The sequence below is a fragment of the Pinus tabuliformis genome, chromosome 3_2 (genome assembly GCF_031772625.1).
Source record: "Pinus tabuliformis cultivar Carrire ecotype Pingquan chromosome 3_2, CPIR1, whole genome shotgun sequence".
NCBI classification, from domain to species: Eukaryota; Viridiplantae; Streptophyta; class Pinopsida; order Pinales; family Pinaceae; genus Pinus; species Pinus tabuliformis.
The window spans coordinates 598,243,217-598,265,845 of record NC_142302.1 but is presented as its reverse complement, the minus strand read 5'-3'; the positions used below and the strand labels follow the sequence as shown (position 1 = coordinate 598,265,845).

Genomic DNA, 22,629 nt, shown 5'->3' with positions numbered 1-22,629 from the left:
GTAAATTAACAACTTAAAGTCTGTGAAGTTACAAGGGGTCATTACACAGACATATCAGAGCAAGAAGACTTGGTACTTCATACTTGGTAACTTCATAATCAATACCAAGCCCTCCTCTATTGTCAATGATCTTCATATTGGCATGCAGCTTAACCAGCTCACATTATATATATGTCGCTTCGCTCACACCATCATTAAGAACTTCAACACATCGGATCTGAAACCCAATATGGAAATGAAGAATCTCAAGACAATCGAGCATCCGTAATTTTTGTAATTTCTAAAAGATGTTGACGATCATGTTTGGTCCTCAACTTGGCTTGAACCCCAATAACAGTTTTCACAATTAACTTGCGCCTCACACTCAGCACCAAATCCAATTCTTCTTTTTTCTCGAGTCCAGTAATGCAATAAAAATTCATGTGTCTAGCAGTAAGTGCCACCAAAATATATTCTTCATCTTTGAGTGGCATGGGTTGTTACTATAACGAACTTCTGGCCAACATTTACTATAGTGAATAACAAACTTCCAATGCAACGTTTCCCACAGTGTGTGAGGAACTTCCACCAATCATTTACTATAACGAATAACGAACTTCCAACGCAACATTTTCCATAGCCTTTAATGATACAAGGGAAGATTTTTTTTAATCGTCTAACATATCATATCAACAACACAAGACCATACATCGTGAGACATAAGGGAGTTATTTCTAGAGTGAAATGCCATACGGCGTAATTAGCACAACAATAGAAATTACATGGTTGATAAATGCATATACTCATTAATTCATGATATGCAGGAAAACACTTATTTAACAATACATCTCAAATTGTTAAAATTAAAAAATCATAAAACATAACAAAATTATAGCTTTATTTAAAATTATTATTAATGATAAAAATAACTAATAAATAAGTTACACTTGTATACAATTTAAAAACAACATGTAACGAGATTCTTAACTATAGAGATCGGTTCTCACTTTATCATGGAGATTATTAATTTATAAATAAATTTTGTTACAATACCATAATTTTTCAATATCACATATCCAAGAAACCATAACTTACTTCATATAACACTTGTTCATATGACATATTTCTTTAATTAATAAATTTAACTAAAAGTACAAAAAATTATAACTATTATCAAATAAATTTAGTGTTTTTGATTGTAGTTATTTAGATTTATCAATAATTTCTATATACAAATATTTATATTTTTTTATTGTTAGATATTTTACAAGAATAAATCATGTTATGCTTACTTAAAATATTTTTAACTATGATATCTATATTTTAAACTAATGTGGTTGATCATTTTGTTTTGATGATGAGCCACATTAGTTGGTTCAAAATGTTGACAATGTAATGGATCTAGAAGAAGAATATTTAAACAAATTTCCTCATAAAAGTCTTAGTTCACAAATTAAATGGATGCTAAATATCGGTAGACATCAATCCATAAAAAGTGATGCATGGCAACATAGTCACTAGCACACAAATTTGCAAAGATATATTACTTAATTATTAGCATGAAACAAGTGATTACAAAAACATTTAATTCAATTTTTATATGAAGTGACATAAATTGAATATTTATGACCTTATCCTAATGATTTTGTGTAGTTGATTTACACACAATGCAAAATGATAGATATTGCTTAGTTCTTAGCCCAAACCAAGTAATTACATGAGCATTTAATTCAATTTATGTATGAAGTTGCATGAGTTGAACCTTTATGACCTTATATTATACACAAAACTAAAAGAACTTGAACCATGAGTGATGCAAGAAATGTTCATAAAATTATTATGATATCTTAATGAAGCATGCAATCCAAATCTTTGCACCAAGATCCATGGATGATTGCTATTATGAAAAAAGTATTATGCAAAAATTAGTACTCTATTATCTCATTCAAATATTTAGTTGTTTCATCTTTGTTTCTAACATATCCACTTCTATTTCTTACAAAATTAAAGCTAAAAAATCTAATATGGTTCTTTTTATGTTGCTATGCTGCCTATATGCTTCTATGATATGTAGCTTCTATTGCATTACATGTAGAGAATTGACTTAGTTCTATCAAATGATAAAAAAAATTATAATCTTTTATTTTAAAGTTATCTCTATTTTATAAATTCTTGAAAATATACGAGATTAATAAAATCAAGATGATGGTGAAGGTGGGTGACTTTACTCAGTTAAGCATGTCTGAAACTATTCAACAATAGTCTATAAATAACCACTGATAAAAAATTTGAAAAATCTACATGTTGCAATAAGAAATTAAAAGTTCATTTTATGGACCTATCATATTTAAAAAAAACTATCAAGTTAAAAAATAAACACATCTCTTTGTTAAAATAAGCTCTACATAAAGTACAAGAAAAATATTATGCAATAACCATAACTTCTTTCATATCACTATAACATGATATTTTTTTTAATTAATAAATTTAATAAAAACTTAAAAAAACATGGCTATTTTAAAAATAAATTTTAAATATTTTATAAAATATTATTGATAATTAGAAAACATTTTCAATAAATTTACATTTAAGCGATAGCTTTACATGTATCCAAATGGTCTCGCTTTCTTCACTACTACTGTATGTTTATTAATATTTACACCACATTTTATATTCACTAAAATGACGCTAAATACTTTACTTTCTTCTACTAAATATGTTTGAGCAAAAGGAACTTGGAAATTATCATTTTCCATCGCTGAAAACACAATCCCTTCCCACTCATTATTTGGATCAACTCTAGGTTGGAGCTTATTCACACCAACATTTGGTAAAGTGTTCATTCATCCATCAGAGCCGGTAACAGTGACCAATTTTCTTGGTAGTGGAGATTATTTGCTTGAGCTGTACTGATCGAGCAATAGATAATATTAGAATATTTTATGCCTTCAACTAAAAATGAGAACGAAAACAACAATGGAAACCAAAATATCTTAATATTCCATATCCATATTTGAGGAACCATGGTTGGTAATCTTCAAATCAAAATTATATCTTCAATTGCTTTCTTTGTTTAAAATAGCTTTTAATAATCGTTGCTGGTATATATGGTTTCCCAATTTTTTTTTTTTAATTTATGACGTGCAGTCCTCACTTTTTTTTGTGTTCCAAATCGTTTAATCTAAATCTAAACCTTCAGGCTCTCGGATAATCAATTCCAAAAATTTACTAGATAAATTACTATTGTTTTGTGAGTGGTTGAGTGGTTACTTAGTTTTAATTTTTATTTATTATTAGATATTTGAAAATTGATAAACATGGAATACCTTGGTATTGTGATTCTCACTTCTCTATTTACTCAGAAAAAGACACCTTAAAAATATGAACTCATAAAACAATTATAATTTGATTTCTTTATTATATATATATATATATTCATTGATCAAATTTATATATATATATATATATATATATATATATTTTGATCAAAGCTCAATCTAATAGGTATCCAAAAGCAAATGAATTGTTAGACTTTCCAAGGACTAATAAACATAAAAACACTTACTACATAATACATCTCACAATGATAAAACTAGAAAAACATTAAAAAAATTCACTAAATTATAATTTTATTTTAAATTATTATTATCATTTTATTAATTATATAAAAAATTTATATATATGAGAAACTTTGGAACAATATTCTTAACCATGGATATTTACTCTCATTTTACCATTGATATTATTAATTTATAAATGGGTTTTGTTACAATAATATGGGAAAATAGTATGACTTATCAATACCACATGCCCAAAAACCATAACTCTTACCATTGATATTATTAATATATAAATGGGATTCGTTACAATAATATGGAGATTACCATGACTTATCAATACCACATGCCCAAAAACAATAACTCAATTCATATGGCACTTGTTCATGTGACATTTTTTTAATTAATCAATTTAATTAAAGGTGAAAAAAGTTTATAACTACTTTGTTGATAAATCCCAACCAAAAATTTGTGTATACTACTATGAATATTCTATAATATTTTATGGAGCTTAAATCCTACCAGTGACCTAATAATCATTTCAACATAATTAAACATACAACAATTTTCATTCTGCTGAAAAGAATCTTTAGACACATGCTATATGATTTATTCATAATTAGCACAACCGTATAAATTAAATGGTTGATAAATGCAGATACCCATTAATTCATGATAGGTATGAAAACACTTATTTAATAATATATCTCAAATTGCTAAAATTAAAAAATCATAAAGAAATAACAAAATTATAGCTTTATTGAGAATTATTATTAATGATAAAAATAAGTAATATATAAATTAAACATATATACATTTAAAAAAAACAATTAACAAGATTCTTAATTATGGGCTTGATTCCCTTTTTGTCACGAAGATTATTAATTTATAAATAGATTTTGTTACAATACCATAATTTTTAAGTACCACATGTCCAAAAAACAAAAAATTATTTCATATAACACTTATTCATATGACATTTTTTAATTAATAAATTTAACTAAGGGTACAAAAAAACATAACTATTATCAAATAAAAAATCATAACTATTATCAAATAAATCTTGGGTTTTTATTTGTGTATATTACAAAAAAATATTTTGTTAAAGTTAAATCTCTACCATTCACTTAATAATTATATATAAATAAATTAAAATTCTTAAAACCAATTATGAAATAAACATACCTAGGGTTGGAATTTCAAAACAGAGTCACCAGTGACAGTTTTCATACTTTCTCTGCTGATTTCCTAATATCAAGTAAGGATTTTGACAACTTTATAAACTTTTGAATTGTATTTCACTGACAAATCACCCCATGGCAAGTGAATTGCCCATCAAATTCCATCCCAAAACATACTTATTAACATAATTATAAAATTAAACAATCTCAATCTTTACAAATTTATACTCTCAATGTCAATATGAGAGAGAGTAAAAGAAAACGTTTTTTCAATTACGATATATACATATATTTTTTTATTTTATTTTATTTTTTTTACGAAGCAAGATTTCTGGATAGTTATAAAATTAAGCCATCTGGGCCTTGCCAAATAGATACCATGTCAATTTAAGAGTAAAGGTAGCGGTTTATTCCAAAAATCCTGTTTATGAAGCAAATGGTGTAGCAATTATTTGGTTGAAAAACTTCACAATCATATGACATAGTATAACTGGGCTTAGCTGTTGACGATGTTATCATTGCCAATGTTTCACTTAAGCACATATTTGACTACCCCAGGGATATGCACGTTTGACAGGTAATCGACCCAATCGATGCATTTTACATCGAAGTTGAACGCTTTCAAGTCTTCTGCGGAAATCTTTTGCAATAGGCGTTCAGTATTTGTTATGTCAAAGCTGATATAGCCACAGAATCAACCACCTTATTATAATGGTGACAACAGATAGAGAAAAACAGTATAATGCGTGACGAAATGAGAAATTGAAAAAAAAAAGTTAGCGACAATACCTTCCCTGAAAGAAGATGTAAGGCGCGTACAATTCTGCTAAATACATGATGAAGTTGTAATTTCGGAGCATACGGTCGTAACGAGGTGTAAAACGTGCTGTGAAGATGGAGATGACTTTGTTTACTACACCGATCACCTATTCATAACCAACCACCAACAGCACTGTGCTAATTAATCGGTAAAAGTTAAAACTATACTGAAAGCGCGATATTGAAATTAAGATGATGTTTATAAAGAAGAGTGGAGTATTAGCTTGCCTGAAGAGGTACTTTGTAGCGTTGTAACATGTACAGGCGAAAGCTGCTCATGCTCTCCAGAAAGAAGACCTCTTTTACGTGAATTAGTTTTCCATCGTTGCTCACACAAGGATTCCTTGAAAAATAATTATATGCCTCATCCTTTAGAAGGGAGCAAGGCAATGGATTTTCCACGGATGATGCGACGTGATAAATAAACAGATCATTCTCGTAAGCATGTGTCGCCATAGCTGCTAGCATCTGGTTTACCACCATATCTGCTGGAATCTGTTGATCTCCAAACAAATAATGTCAATAAACAATAATATACGGTTTATTTCTATAGGAGGAGAGGGACGTTTTACAGCGCGATAAGAGGTCGGTATGCCTCTATATATATATAAAAGAGTAAAACAAAATTAACTAATTCTATACGAGTGGTTTTGGAACAGTTTAGTCGTTGTTTATTAATGCTTGGAGTAGCGGACAAACCACGTCTAGGATGAGCTCTGGATCGGCCATGAAGCAAGAGAGTCGCCCCTTTCCGTATGCTACTATAAAGGTGTCCATGGTTCTGCATTACATTCCCAGAAAGCATGTCATCATCAGCTTATGACATTCATACGAATAATATCAATGCGAAAAATTGGTGGTGATCAAGACTCGGAAGGAAATGTGATAAATAAAAATGGCTATGAGGACCTGGTGCCTTCCATCCAGCCAGGGAAGGGCTCTGCCAATGTACTCTCAATAATGGTCGGTCGGACGATGACCACCGGAAGGTTTCCCCTTGCGTTGTCCAGTAACATCTCTCCCATTGCTTTGGTAAACGTGTAAGTATTTGGCCACCCAAACATTTTTGCCCTGCTCAGATATCCATACCCAGTGCGTGAATGATTCTATTTTGATTTATAATTTTAGAATGAATTCACTATATATGATATGATATTTTAATGTCAAAACAAAAAATAATCCATGAAACATCTAAAATGAAAACACTGAATGCAATGGCTTCTCAGGGAAAAAAATACCTTTCTAAACCCAACTCTTTGAGCTCTTTAATGGCTTCTTTGTGTGGATGAGAACCCATGCTACTTGAAGCAGTAGGTGACGAGTTCATTTGTAACTTGGCTAGTGTATTCTCCAGCAAACCGAATTCCGCTTCGATATTTAGGCTCAGAGGTGGACCATTTTCGTCATCCAGTCCATTGGCGGGGGTCATAGATACTCCCATTTCCAGTTGGCTCTCTTTTATTCTTCCACTTCCATGCCCAACAACGTAAGCTTTTGTCGCATTACAGTAAGATCAGTTTATCTTAATTTTGATAGCATACATATATATTCGCATTATTAGATAAATTGAGATAAATAAATTGTATTATAACAGGATGAGAAGGTTTATTGTTAAAATAGTTTAATTACTTTTGGTTGAGTAGTTGGTTAAAATTAGAGAGCGTTGAGTCAAGTTGAGTTAAGTTATAATCCAATTTAGTGTGTGGTTGCATGTCAAGTTATTTTAGACATGTCCCTAGTTGGAAACATATAAATATCTATTATTGCCATCATTGTGATAATTAAGTTTTTTGTAATCAATAGAAGAGTCTTTCCAAAAAATTGATATTAAATAGAAATTATAAAAAAATCAAAGAGAACAATTAACAATAATAGGTAAGTGAGAATGAAAAATATTTTCCCTCTTATTTGATCTATATATTGAGTGCATTATAAAGTTGGCGGGCCCAACAAAAAATCAAATTACAGGTCGCAACCTTTAGGAAAAATCAACACAATTAAAAACGACTAAGACAAAGGACATCGATTCATTCATGAATCGGGTCATGACTGTTGTAAATGAATTAAAAAATTATGGTGAGAAATTTAAATATCAAACAGCAGTTGAGAGGGTCCTCAGAGCTTTGTCTACCAAATTTGATGTTGTGGTAGTAGTCATACATCACTAACAGTTGATGAGTTGATGGGATCACTTCTATCAAATGAGGTAAGGATAGATAGAAATATGGACTCCACTTTAAAAACCACTTTCAAAAGTTAGGTTTCTATTTCAAGAGACAGAGGTCGAGGCAGAAGTAGATCGATAGGCATAGGATGAGGCCAAAGACATGGTTGTCAGAGAGATGGCCGAGAGGAGCATGAACATGAAAGTGGAACAACTGCAAAAGCTTAAGAAATAGTTAAATATTTGACAAATCAAAGGTGATATGTTATTATTGCAATAAATTTGGTCACTATGTTGGTGATTGAAAGAAGAGGATAGCGGATCAAGTCAACCATAGAGCTAATATCACTACAAAGAGTACTAACTCCATGTTCCTAGCTTGTCATAATATGCATGAAATTTCTAATAATGTGTGTCTATTAGATAGTGGTTGCAGTAATCACATGACAAGCAAAAAGAATTTGGTTGCAAATTTGGATCAATCTGTGAAGATATAGGTAAAGTTGGGGACTGAAAAGACTGTGGATGTAGATGGAAAATGAGTGGTCAACATTTTGACCAAGAAAGGGGAGTTAAAGAAAATATGAGAGGTATATTATGTTGTCGGTCTCAAACATAATTTAATAAGCGTTGGTCAATTGACACAAAAATGATACAGAGTTATCTTTCAATGAAAACAATGTGTTATATATGACAATCCCTAAAATAAGAAGCAGATAGCAAAGGTGTAGATGACGAGGACCATACTCTTTCCTCTAGTCATGAATTACAGTGATCATGTCAATTCTTTTGCAATTACATTTTCTAATGATTATTGCTTATGGAATTTTTGGTTTGGACACTTCCACTTTTCTCATTTAAGATTGTTGCAACATAAACATATGTTAGAGGATTACCTCCCATCAAAGAAATTGCTAGTAGTTGTGAATGTTGCATCTTGGGAAAGCAACACCGTGAATGTTTTCGAGAGGGAGTTGCATACAGAGAAAAGCAACCTCTTCAGCTAGTGAATACATACTTCTATGGACCTATGAGGACACATTCGATTTGTGGAAGTTGTTACTTCCTCACTTTCATTGATGATTATAGTAGAAAGACTTGGGTTTACTTCTTGAAGTAGAAATCTGAAACTTTTGCAAAGTTCAAAGAATTCAAAGACTTAGCAGAGAACCAAAGTGATCGACAAATCAAGGTATTGAGGTCAGATCATGGTGGAGAATATGATTCAAAGGGATTCCATGATTATTGCAAACAACATGGAATCCTAAGGCAATTTACAATTGGATACACACTGCAGCAGAATGGTGTAGCAGAGAGAAAGAATAGGACAATTATGAACATGACAAGAAGCATGTTGAAAGGAAGAAACTTGTCTAATGAGTATTGGGCAGAAGCAGTTTCATGTGTTATTTATGTGATCAATAGATCTCCTACAAAAAGTGTGATGAACAAAATACTAGAACAAGCAGCATCTTTCATCTCAAAGTATTTGGATGTGTAGTTTATGCACATGTGCCCAAGCAGCGAAGAGGCAAATTGGATGATAAAAGTGAATAAAGCATATTTATTGTTTATAGTGAGCAGTCAAAAGCTTACAAATTATATAACCCTGTCATTGAGAAGACCATAATTAGCAGATATATTGTGCTCTAAGAACAAAATTCATGAAATGATAGTATAGACAAAACAATTGATGTACAAGTTCCACTAATGGTAGAAGATGATGTAGCAGAAAAGGAGCAGCAAGAATCACAGGTGAAGATAGAAAATAGAGACACGCCAACAAGGACTCCAAGATTTTCTTAGCAACGTGTATCTTCAAGCATATCAGTAGATCAAGATTCTCCCGACAGTCAATTAGGTGATGACTCAAGCAATGGTAAGAAAAAGATGAGAAAGTCTGAAAGATATTATGATTATTTATATGTTATTTGAACTTTTTCTTTTCTATCATTCCAACCTTCTTCATTTGAAGAAAAATCAGAGATGAAAATTGGGTGGAAGCCATGGATGAAGAAATTGAAGCTATTGAAAAGAATCATACATGGTATTTGGTTGATTTTCCGAAGGAAAAAAATTTCATTGGTGTGGAGTGGGTGTACAAGACAAAGTTGAATGAGAAAGGTGAAATTGACATATGTAAATCAGGACTTGTAGCAAAAGGGTCCTCACAGCAAATGAGAATAGATTTTGGAGAAATGTTTGCTCTAGTAGCCATATTGGATATTATAAGAGCAGTTCCATCCATAACAACTCAAAACAATTGGAAAGTATATCGGGTGAATGTGAAATCAACCTTCTTGAATTGAATTTTTGAATAAGAAATTTATGTGCAGTAGCCTTGAGGTTATCATCTTGAAGGTAAATAAGATAAAGTTTAAAAGTTGAATAAAGTGATCTATGGATTGAAGCAAGCGCCTAGAGCTTGGTATAGAAGAATTAACAGCTACATGATTAAGAATGGATTTTGCAGAAGCAACATTGAGCCTACCTTTTACACAAAGGTAAATAAGCATGGACAAATTTTGATTGTTTTCTTATATTTTGATGACATGATTTTTACAGGTGATCTTGAGTTAGATGAATTTAAAGAAGCCATGAAGAAATCATTTGAGATAATAGATCTCGGTCTTATGAAATATTTTCTTTTCATAGAAGTTAAGCAATTTGAAAAAAGGAATTTTTATTTGTTAAAATAAATATGCCACAGATTTGCTAAAAATATCCAGGATGGAAAATTGCAAACCTTTCCCTACATGAGTTGCAACAAGTACAAAGTTAAGCAAAGATGGTGAAGGATTATATGTCAATCCAATTCTATTCAAAAGATTGGTTGGCAGTCTCATGTATCTCACAGCTATAAGACCATATATTATGCAAGGATTAATTTTGTTTTCGAGATTGATGGAGAGCCCGAGAGACACACATTAGAGAAAAGGAAAAATAATTATGAGATACATACCATGAACTAGAGATTGTGGCATAATGTATGGAAGCACATAGAAGAAGGATTTGATTGGATATATAGGTAGTGATTTTGTAGGTAGTTTAGATGATAGGAAGAGACCTTCTAGTTATATGTTCCATATTGGTTCAGGTGTGATAGCATGGGCATCAAAGAAGCAACTTGTTGTGACACTTTCATCAACAGAAGGAGAATGTGTAGCAACATCATTAGCAACATGTCAAGAAATGTGGTTAAGAAGAGTATTTAATGGACTCAAATAGAAACAAGAAGGATCAACAACGATATATTATGACAACACCTCAACGATCACACTATCGAAGAATAGTGTGTTTCATAAGAAGAGCAAACATATTTCTACTAGATATCACTTTTTTAGAGAACTTGAGAGAAATGGAGAACTTCACATGAAGCCTTGTAAATGGAGTGATCAATTGGCTCATATATTTAACAAGCCATTAGCAAAATATGTGTTTGAGTTTCACAAAAGAAACTTGGGTGTTGTAAGCCTAGCTGAGACATAGACCAAGAAGCATGTTTGTTTTGTCATGAATCATGTCTTAGTTTAGCGTTCATAATTAAGGGGCAATGTTAAAATAATCTAATTACTCCGGCATGAGGAGTTAGCTAAAATTAGAGAGTCAGTTAATTGAGCCTTGAGTCATGTTGATTTAATTCATAGTCGAATTTATTGTGTGGTTGCATGTCAAGTTATTTTAGGTGAGTCGCTAGTTGAAAACATATTAATATCCCTCACCAGATTCATTGTAATAATCAAGTTTTGTGTGATCAATAAAATAGCTGAAACTCTTGTGTTTTGTGTGTGAAATTTGTGTTTTGGCTCCTCTACCTTTCTAACATCTATACCATAGTTACCATGTTCAGATCCAAATTAGAATTCGGAATCAAATTAGATATGATATCATAAAAGTATGAATTAAAATTTTAAATTCAGGAAAAATTGGTGAGTACACATTTTTTTTTTTTTTCTAGCAATGATGTTTTTTTTGTTAATTTTGAGTTTTATTCATTTTTGTTGGAAATAGTAATTAGTCTCATATGAAAATTTAGCAAGATCTAAGCCTAGTGATGCATGAAGAGATAAGTTGAGTTAAGTGCACTCCAAATTTAAAGTGCGACTTAGCTGAGTTAAGTGTGATTGAGGTTGAGTTATGTATACATTTGGAGAAGTATAAATTCATTGTGTGTGCATGTTAAGTTATTCTGGGAGAGTCACTAGTCAAGGTTTGTGTGATCAATAAAGAAGAATAGCAAGTCATGTGTTGTGTCCATGTCAATTTCATGTCTTTCCTCTTAATCTACCTTATGATCAAATTGGTATCAAAATTGAAATTAAGTTTGAAGATTTGAGGAAATTGTTTTTTGTGAAAGAGACGAAGAGCCTGCGATGCCTGCCCCCGTATCACGATATGGTAGTTGTTGAAGAGAAATTCGTTGGGTAGAGAGAGTCAAATTGGAAAGGCCACACGCAAGTAGTAGCAGGCGCGTTTAACTGGCAATAACATATCCAACCGCATTATTCGGCACAGGCACGAGATTTTGGAGTGCCTCCTCCCTTCTTCATCACAGGCAGCGTTTGCCATAACATAATAAAGAATGAATCTTAAAGGAACAAGCGACAAAAAGTCAGAGTACAATGTTCATTAAGAAGAGTAAAAATGGTTCATATGGTTCACTAATTTCCTAGTACAGTGTTCATTAAGAAAAGTAAAAATGGTTCATATGGTTCACTAATTTCTTGAATGTATATAAAGAGTTCGAAAAAGGTTTATAAAGGGAAAAAGTGAGATTTAAAAAGTGATTAAAAAAAAATATTAAAATAAAAGGAAAAGGTTTGTATTTGATTTAAAGTTTTGAGTTTAGGGTTTCTATAGGTTTGCAATTTTTTTGTTTTGTGAAGCATGATAATGTTTTGGATAAAGATTGTGTCTTACGGGACACATCTTGAAAACATATTTGTTTTAGGATATGTAAAAAATGATTAGTATGATTGACCAAAGGTTGAGATATTTAAGCTAGAGAACGACAAAGAGAATGTTCATATGAAGTAATGGTTTGTGGAGATGGGAGTGCATCTCTTGTGAATCCAGAAACAACTGATAAACTTAATGAAGTTGAATTTTTTAATGACATGGATGCTCAAATAATCCACCATGGTGTGGATGAACATTATGTTGATGATATGTGATTTATTTTTTTAAACATGGATTAATTGTGACAATATGGAAAGTGCTATGTTTGATGAAGAATTGAAGGTTGAAGTAGTCACTATAGCAACAAGTTGAAGCAAAAGTTGGAACTACTCATGAAGTAGTATATGATCTAGCAGCAGTTGATGATCAAGAAGAGGATAAAGTGATTCAAGAGTTTTTGATGACAATACCTGCTATCGAAATAATAGTGGAAGTTAGTTTCAGTGAAGTTGAAGAGGTAGAGAAGGAAGAGGAAGAGGAGAAAGCTTTCACTGCAAACCATAATGAAGATGTTCTTAACATTATTTTTGAATATGTAGGTCTTCAAAATAGCATTGGAGTCGAAGTTGAAAAAAAAGTTGTTAATAAATTTGATCTAAATTTGAAGCTCATTGAATAATGGATTGAGAAGTCAATTGAACAAGTTGATGATATTTTTAAAGCAATAATTGGAATAAAAGAATTAAATGAAGTGGTGAACAAGAAAAATGAGTATGATTATGATTTTACATGTAAGCCTAATGATGATCTTGAGTGTGCAGACTATAGGAGAAAAGAAGCACTACCTGATGATGAAAATGAAGAGAAGGATATGGAAATTTCTGTAAACAAGGAAGAATGCATTAAAACCATTTTTCAGCAATGGAGTCAAGAAGAGATAAAAATATGTTATCAAGAAATATGACAGAAAGGAAGACAGGAATATGAAGCACAGGAAGCAGAGTAGAAAGGACAATTTGAAGATGGAGAGTTGGGGCAACAGTACAAGTTGAACAAATCTTTGAAGAGGAAGTTGTAGAAGACATGATCAGATTATTTTTCAGCGCAAATTCAAGACAAGTCAAAGAAACATTACAACATCAACAAGTAAAGAAATATGGAGCCTACATAAAGAATGTGCAACAGAAAATGAAGCAATTTGAAGGATATAGATTCTGGAAGAAATGAAAAAGAAAAAGAAAATTGTTAAAGTTTTGAGTCATTGTAAGCCTCGCTGAGACATAGACTAGTGGGCATGTTTGAGTGATGATTGAATCAATTTTTATTGTAAACCTAGTAGGCATAGTTGAGTAATGTTGAGTTATGTTGAGTCATACAATCATAATTAAGGGGGAGTGTTGGAAATAGTAATTACTCCTGCATGAAGATCTAGCAAGATCAAAGTCAAGTGATGCATTGAGAGATAAGTTGAGTTAAGTGCATTCCATATTTAAAGTGTGAGTTAATTGAGTTAAGTGTGAGTCAAGTTGAGTTTAGTGTATATTTGGAGAAGTCCAAATTTAATATGTATGTGCATGTTAAGTTATTTTGGGTGAATCACTAGTCGAAAAAGTTTAAATACCCTTCACCTGGTTCATTGTAATCAAGTCAAGGTTTGTGTGATCAATAGATAAGAACAACAATTCGTGTATAAGGTCATGTGTTTTGTGTGTCAATTTTTCAACTTTCTTCATCTACCTTACCATCAATTAAAAATTTAAATATATATAATTTTGTTTCCTAACAAAAATGTTTTTTCCTAATTTTCTTCCTTATTCATTTAAACTAAACCATTTTTAAAATACATTTAAAAAAAATATACAATAAAAAAATCAATTTTGCAATCTTTCTCATAAACCTCTCTTCCTTCCGAACCATAAATCTAAAACCCTGATTCAAAATCGTTCTCTAATAAATAAATATAATAAATATACTGGTATATTTATAACACCTGTTTTCAAAATTTATTTATCTAAAAACCTTTTACATAAAAGCAGGGTTATCTGTTTGTATTTAGGCATATACTTTCGAAATGAAAAATCTCTGTAAATAAATAACAAAACATGCCGTATGCTAGCAGTCCTCGACTTATTTTCTCTTATTTATGAATTGAGTGGCTCTTTATAAGCCAACAAGGACTTTTAAATAGCTACGTCAAGTCAATGCAAGGACTTTTAAATAGCTAAGTCAAGTCAATGAAAATGATTGAAGGATGAATTTAAGGGGTTGTGAAAGAGAAGAGGATATGTTCCAGTGATCCACTTAATACAATGGATTGTGAAGGTTTGTCGTTATATCAAAATCCGCAGGTGTTCGTAGGTGTTGGTAAACATTACAAGCCAGTAACTAAGATCCCCAGGGTGGAAATTACGGATTCTATAGAGGTGAGGTGATTCTTCCAACACCCTCCCTCAAATGCAACTTGGGGGAATTGAACCTGGGTCCAAGCTCTGATACCATGTGAAGGTTGATATTGTTAAGCCATATTTGCAACATAGGGTAGCCTTTGGAGTCTATCTTATATGTAGTTGACCACATAAGGTGATATATTGCCTTCATAATCTTAAAAGGGTGATAGTAGCCAAATATGAATAAGAGCTTTGGATGGAAGAATGTAACATCTCTTTTCATCCACAGATTTTGTAAAATGTAATTAAAACTAATGATTGATGATGGCGACTAAGATTTTTCCCATGTTTTATTTATTTATTTATTTCTAACACCGAAGAAGAGGGAAATCAACACGGTTCTTGATTCTCGAGAAGGAAAGCTTGATTGAGGTAAATCTTTAACGAGGATTTGCGAAAATTACACCAGTACACAAATCTAGCAGTTATGAAAAGAATGCGGGAGGTGATACTGAACTGCTGTAGATTATTACATAGCATTCTTGAGGCTTCCACTTCACCCGGCATCTCAAGAAGGGATGTAGAACTTCGTTTAAAAGGGGGTATTAAAAAATAAAAGTACAAACAAAACCTGCAGCCTCAAATTGAACGAAATCGAGTTAATATAATCAAATGTTCGATTGTGAGAGTCAACGGCAAGGAAAGGTATCTGCATATGTTTTGGGGAATTCTTATGCAAAGCCGCCATGCAGTTTTCTTTTAAAAAGTACTCACGTAATTTTTGCGTGCCTTTAGTATTATTTCTAAAGCCATTGTGTAAATTAAAAAAATAAAATAAAGGCCTTATGTGATTTATTTAAAAAAGGCCCATCTCTCATAATTTAAAGATATTAGGGATTATTAAAAAAAAAACAAAGTGATATTGTCCAATTAAAAAAAATAAGAGAGTATGCTTCAAAAAGAAGAGAGTATGCTTCAAATGAGGAAGGGTTGTATTTTTTTGGGGTTAAAGAACGAGTTTATGAAAACCTTTTTGTATCTTTTGTTTTTTTTTTGAGAATTTGTCTACTTTGTGGAAGTTAAATAGTAAAGAAGTCACCATGGAGGTATTTTTACTGGTTATGTTTGCAGTTTCATTTGCTTGTTAAGCCGTAGTGAGCTAGTGCTTAAGAAATGGGAAAAGCCAAGATGTTGATAAGGTCAAAATGACAACAAGAGATGTTTGAGATCTTTTTGGAAGAATTGGAAGCTAAAAGGAAAAAGAATGATTACGCATTGAAATACATAAAGGAATGCATAGATGATAACATTCTTCCTCTCATTAGAGATGCAAAGATAGCCAAGGTGGCTTGGCATATCCTTGAGAGGAATTTTGGTGTAGGGGGGAGTATTCATGTTGAAGATGAAGGTGGATCTATAACATCAGATCTACAAGAGATGAAGAATTTGGTGAATCCCACTTCAAAGTGGATAACAATGATAATGCAAGGAAAGGGCACACAGATGCTCGTGAATCTCACTATGCACAACCACAACTAGATGACGATTTTGTGAATCTAGCAACAATGCTTGTTGATGACAATGAAGTTGCCACTGGAGCAACCAGTGTTATGGTGAATCCAACAATTCAATTTATTGATGTCAATTTTGATGAAGACCAGTTAATTAATGATGAATGGTTGCATAAGATGCAAGAAAAACATCTCATTGATAAACTATAATTTGGTGACAAAAACTCACTTGGGTTTGAAAACCAAGTGGAAGACAACATCTTTGAAGCAGTCGAGGTTCATAAAGAAGTGGAAGTGGTAGAGGAAAAGAAAGAAGTGCAATAAGAGAAATATATAATTGCAGAGAAAAAAAACAGAATCGATCTCGTTCTGCATATGTTTTCAAACCGAACCTTGATTTTGAATGTCCAAATGTTAGGAGCAACTAGGAAGAAGGAACAATAATTGAGATTGAATTAAGGTTCCTTGAAGCATGGCCTACAACACCATGTTTTGATATAGTTTGCATTGAAGTTGCAGAAATGAATGTTTAAGAAAGTTTAAGAAATCAAATGTTTAATATTAAATAATTTTATTTATTATTAAATTATTATTAGTAAATAAAATGAATTACTTAATTATTATTAGTATTATTATTTATTAATAATTACTTAATTAATTATTGTTAATTAATATTATTAATTAATTATTATTTACGGATTTTATTGATGATGAGGATGATGATTAACGTCCACTAAGACTAATGTGGTCTATCAGACCTATAAAAAAAAATACTAATTGTCATTGTGCAAAATCTTGTTTCTGTGATCAAGGAGAAGTGAAAGAAGTGCTCTAGGATTGTTATAGTTGGGTTGAATTAATAAGTTAAGAATATTGGAGGTGTGCCTAATGATAGGGAATTGAAAGCGGATGTGGGCAAGAGTCAGGTAGTCTAAAAGGAAGTGTTTTTCATCTTCCACCTTCTTAGTATCACAAATCTAACAGATTCTATCATCCTAGGGAGTCTTGAGAGTAAACGACCACCCGATCTCCCTTTGAAGCTAATGAGAATTAGTTCTTATCCTAGTGATGTTCATTTTCTTCTTAGTGCTAGTCAATATAGACAGATAATTCTCGTTATCAAATGTGGGGTTGATCACCTCCTTATAGTATCTTAACTTCATTTTACCCTCCATCTCCTTATCATGTCACATCTTCTCCTTAAAATTGGAGGTAAGAGTATCTTTGATACTATCATTTCTTCCCAAGATGATCTCCTTCTTAATCCCCCAAGGGTTCAGCCAAGACTGGGCATCCTTATGACACCCGCACTTGAGGCGCATGTGGGGGTTTTGACTAAAGTTAGAAGCAATTTTTGGGAGCCTCTTGGATTCCATGTTGTAAATATTTTTCTTATACATCATATATCTAAACATAGTCATAGTTTCAATGGGGGACATGCCCGCTTCGATCAAGAGGATAGAATAGGGAGTATTTCCTTAATCTTGAGGTTATAGGTTATAAATTTCTTTTGGATCATCTCAATATTTCTCCACGACTCTCTAGATATATTGTAACTCCAAACTTCACATCTGTATAAGACAACAAGGGTAACGAGAGTCTCAAAGAGGAACCGTTTTTACTCCAAATGTAAATATTGACCGACTTACAATTGTTTTCAAGCTCATAATAAGCTTTCCAACCTCCAATACTTATTTTCTTGACGTTATAGATCCAGTTGAGCTTATGAGGAAAGCCAATACCCAAATATTTATAAGAAGGAACCTACTATAGACAATGGTTATCATAGACAAAACTATCATGGGCTACCTTTTTAGATTTAATGATCATGACTTTAATCTTTTCTGTATTAACTGTCATTCCCATCTTGGAGCAGTAGACATGAAGAGTCTTAAGTTTCTTGTCTAGGTCATCATGGATTTTTGCAAGAAGAATGATAAAATCAATATAAAGGAGAAGGGTATTGATTATGCTAGCGAGCTCGGTTCATTTTCAACCCAGAGTTTCCAAACACCCCTCTTGCTTATCGATGTAAATACCAAAAAGGATAGGGGATAGGGGACACCCTTGTTTAACCCTGATATTGCATTTAATAACTTTGAAGCACCCTTTGTTGGTCTTAAGCTTGACAATGAAAGTCTCGTAGAGGCGGATCACAACAATCCTCAGTTCAAGAGGAACCATGATCTCTTCAAGTCTCTCCCAGAGCTTATCTCGAGGGACAATGTCGAAAGCTTTTCTAAAGTCCACAAAACAATAGAAGGGATCGGTTTTACTATTGCAAAATTCCTCTGCAATGATCATGAGAGTGACAAGTTGGTCGATAGTCGAGTGTTCTCTCCTAAAATTGGCTTTCCCTTTAGCCCTTTTACAACGGTTCTCGAACCAAACACTAAGCTTATTTTCTAAAATGAGCCCATAAAGCTTGGCTAGGATGTGGCTAATCATAATTGTCCTGTAGTTAGAGGGAACGATTTTTCCCCATTTTTAAATATAGACACAATAAGGATTTGCATCCAAAGCTTGTGGAAGCCATGCTTTACAGCCAAATTGAGAAGCTTTTGGAGATGAGGAATGAGGATAGATATTTCCATTTTAAAGATCTCAGTTTGGTATCCATCAATATCTTTAGCTTTCCCATTAGCAAGCTTATTAATCCCAGACTCAATGTCTTCCAGAGAAAATATATCTTCCTTAATAGGAGTATTTAAGATGGTTTCCATGGTGTCTGGAGAGTCAGACAACTTCTTAAGATAGTTATTCCAATTTTCTAAGGGGATAGAATGATTATCTTTTGTTTTACGAACAAGCACATTCCATCAAAACTTTCTTGGTGCAACTTTAGAAAGGTGGAGAAGTTGCTTTTGTATCTTATTAATATATGACCTCTTCTTCCTTTTAATGAGAGCTTTGTATATACTTACACTTATATTAATATTTATTTAATTATTAGTTATTATTATTTATTCATTATTAATATTTATTTATTGATAATTAATAATTAATAATAATAATATAAATTATTATTATCATAGTTATTTTTGTAATATTATTATTATTTTTATTATTAAATATTTATCAATATGAATATGAATATTATGATTAATATTAAATTTATACTATTAATCTCTATCCACATTTTTTAATCACATTTTCTAATATAATTGTAAATATAATGATATATGTTTAAATTTACATCAATCACGAAAACAAAAAAAATCATCTACTAGTTAGACTAAAACTATTATTATTAATGACAAAAATAATGAATATATAAATCAAACATAAAAAGTTAATAAGATTTTGAATCATTAAGATTCTTAATTTTAAATAAGATTTATTATAATATAATGAGTCAATACCATGATTTATCATCTTCATATATTTAAAAAATCATAACCACTTTTATATGACTTTTGTTGATATAATATTTTTTTAAATAATTAAATAATTAAAAAAACATAAATATTTTAGAAATAAAATTAAATAGTTATTATCTATATGTAAAATATTTCATATTTATATATATTATAGAAAATATAATAAATGTCAACATATTTCATATTTATATATATTATAGAAAATATAATAAATGTCAACATATTTATTATATTTTTTATAAGAGTAAAATTAAAAAAAACATAAAAATAACTAAATTATAACATTAATTTAATAGTACAGTTTACTTAATAGATTAAGTGATTTTTTTTTATTGGAATTGGGCAATATAATTTCAAAAAAGATTGTTATGTTTTTGAGTGGATAAGTGGATTTAGTTCTACAAGTTTTTAAAAACATAACTGTCATGAATCCCACTTACCGGTCGAGACGTGCAGGAGGATTTGAAGTTTACGGCATCGTTTCCACAACATTTTCAGCTCCCCGTGTGTTGACATTGAGTGAAACGTCATATCTACGCTTGCTTGATGTTAGGCAATAAGCACTTAAATTATATAATTGGAACAATTACAACTAGCTATGAACGCAACAAACCTGTCATCAAACGCTGTGCTTGCTGCAATATTTACAACGGCATCCAGAATCTCCCAAAGATGCTCTCTCGTGCTCTCTTGGTCAATTCCAAGATTATGATCTGCTGCAACGTCTCCCACTACAGGAACAACTTTCTGGAACACGAAGTTTTCAAAGTTGTCCCCATGTTGCCCCCTCAAAGTCTTGAACAACTCTGCTCCTATAACCTGCCATTCATAGCGCAAGAAACTATTTCTTTACTGAACGATAACAGTAGTCATAGATTTAATCCATCGATGAATACAAATAGTCCAGCGATTTCTTACTTCGTTTTTAAATCGGAGTTTGGCAGATTCCAAATCTTCCGCTCTTAACAAAACAAAAATGCGTCTAATCCCGGGCTGCTTACGCAATATTTTCTCCACGAAAACTGCATCAAGTAAACAAAGTGCAATTAGCATCATTGTGAGCGTGAAAACCAGATATAAGTAAGAATATCATTACTGTCTCAAATACTTTTGCCCAGGAAACCGGTCGATCCAGTTACTAATATGCTCTTGTCATTGAGAAAACCTAAAACATTTGACGCCATAGTTCGTTATGTGCTCTGCTAATATCAAACAACTCCAAATAACAATATCAGACGGAGGGAACAGCCACAGGTACTATGTATGAACTAGATTTCCTATTGCATGAAAGCTGATTGAAGTGGGCGCAGTGATCAACCTTATATAGAAGAAATTCACCGCTTATGTCGGGATCTCTTCCGCAAGTATCTCATTCCGCCCTTCAAAATACGTTAACACTTGTTCAAAATACAAAGGAACCAATATCTTTATTCCTTTCTTATTTAAAAATCAACCCAGCAAGTTATCTCACTAAATTAAAACAACAAAATTTTGGAATTCATATGCATTTTTTTGGAATCCACAACAACCATCGATCACAACGAAATAACATTAACCATCGATCACAACGAAAAGATGACCAGTTTAACCAATCAAAATATCTCACTCGGCCTATATATATTTCCGCAGTCAACCTACAAAATTATTGATTTTGTATTGATGTTTACTGTTCATCTATAACAAACATCAATTCCAATGTAAAGCTCACCTATTCACAACGGGTGTTCGGTGCCGTGACTCTAGCAATCCATAGTGTTCGGTGGCCAGCCGCTCCCATGGCATTCTACTAAACCTTTTGACATTACATAGTATTTAATTTAAATTCATTTCACATTTTATCAAATGTCTTATGAATTAGCTCTGAAGTGAACTTAACTTAATATTCATTTACTTTCATATATCTTTTCATGTTAACTTTGAATTTTTCGAATTATATTAGCACAATCATATTAATTAATGTGGTTGACACATTTTGATAGATGGATAAGTATATATCAATTATATGTACATTTACATTATTAAATAAATATATATTTAATATAAATATTATTATTGATATTAATAAATATATAAATATAATAATAATAATAATAATAATAATACAAATACAATAAAAATAATTATATGTAAACCAGTTGTCTTTAGTGCGATAAATCACATTCGAAGTGCCCTAGGAATTTTTCAGGGTGATCAATCCATATGCAGTGAAAAAATGAGTTTATATAACATAAATCAAGAATTCACCTCAAATTTTTCCATCCAAAAAGTCACACTAAAGACAACTCCTATTATAAATATGATAATAATTAAAACAATTATAATGACATTTTAAAATAAATACTATTATATTATAATAATATGATAATATTATTACGGAGCTCGCTATGCTAAGGTTTGCAGTAATTCGTTTTCAGCAGGAAGAATGACGCAACCCCTGCCACAACCACCTCGGAAGGCAGATCAAACAATCATTGAAAACAAGTTGGAGTTTTTTGAGCCGTTGACTGAGTGGGAAGCTCATGAGTGCCCCCCCGCAGGGGAGGGCACGATCCTCCTCCTTTTGCGATATCATCAAAGGACCAAAGTATGCAACATCCAAAAAATTATGGTTTGGATGAGACAACGTGGGCACATCAATTTCCCCTACTATGGGGGCACAATGGCAGTCTAACGGACGAAACCATTGCCTCCTAAAAATTGTTAAAAACCCCAAATTTGTGATCCCCAAAAATTGACTGGAGAAAACACGGCA

The 22,629-nt window shown here is 31.7% G+C and overlaps 1 pseudogene across 1 annotated transcript; it reads right to left on the bottom strand.

The window, feature by feature from the left end:
• Window positions 1-5,057: 5,057 nt before the first annotated feature.
• Window positions 5,058-21,061, bottom strand: LOC149182007 (putative fatty acyl-CoA reductase 4; annotated as a pseudogene). The gene is made up of 10 exons (XR_016256756.1): window positions 20,986-21,061; window positions 20,796-20,899; window positions 20,491-20,696; window positions 20,318-20,410; window positions 6,775-7,027; window positions 6,446-6,607; window positions 6,236-6,317; window positions 5,765-6,031; window positions 5,507-5,643; window positions 5,058-5,394 (listed from the first exon to the last, which is right to left on the bottom strand). The product of XR_016256756.1 is annotated as a putative fatty acyl-CoA reductase 4 (transcript).
• Window positions 21,062-22,629: the final 1,568 nt, after the last annotated feature.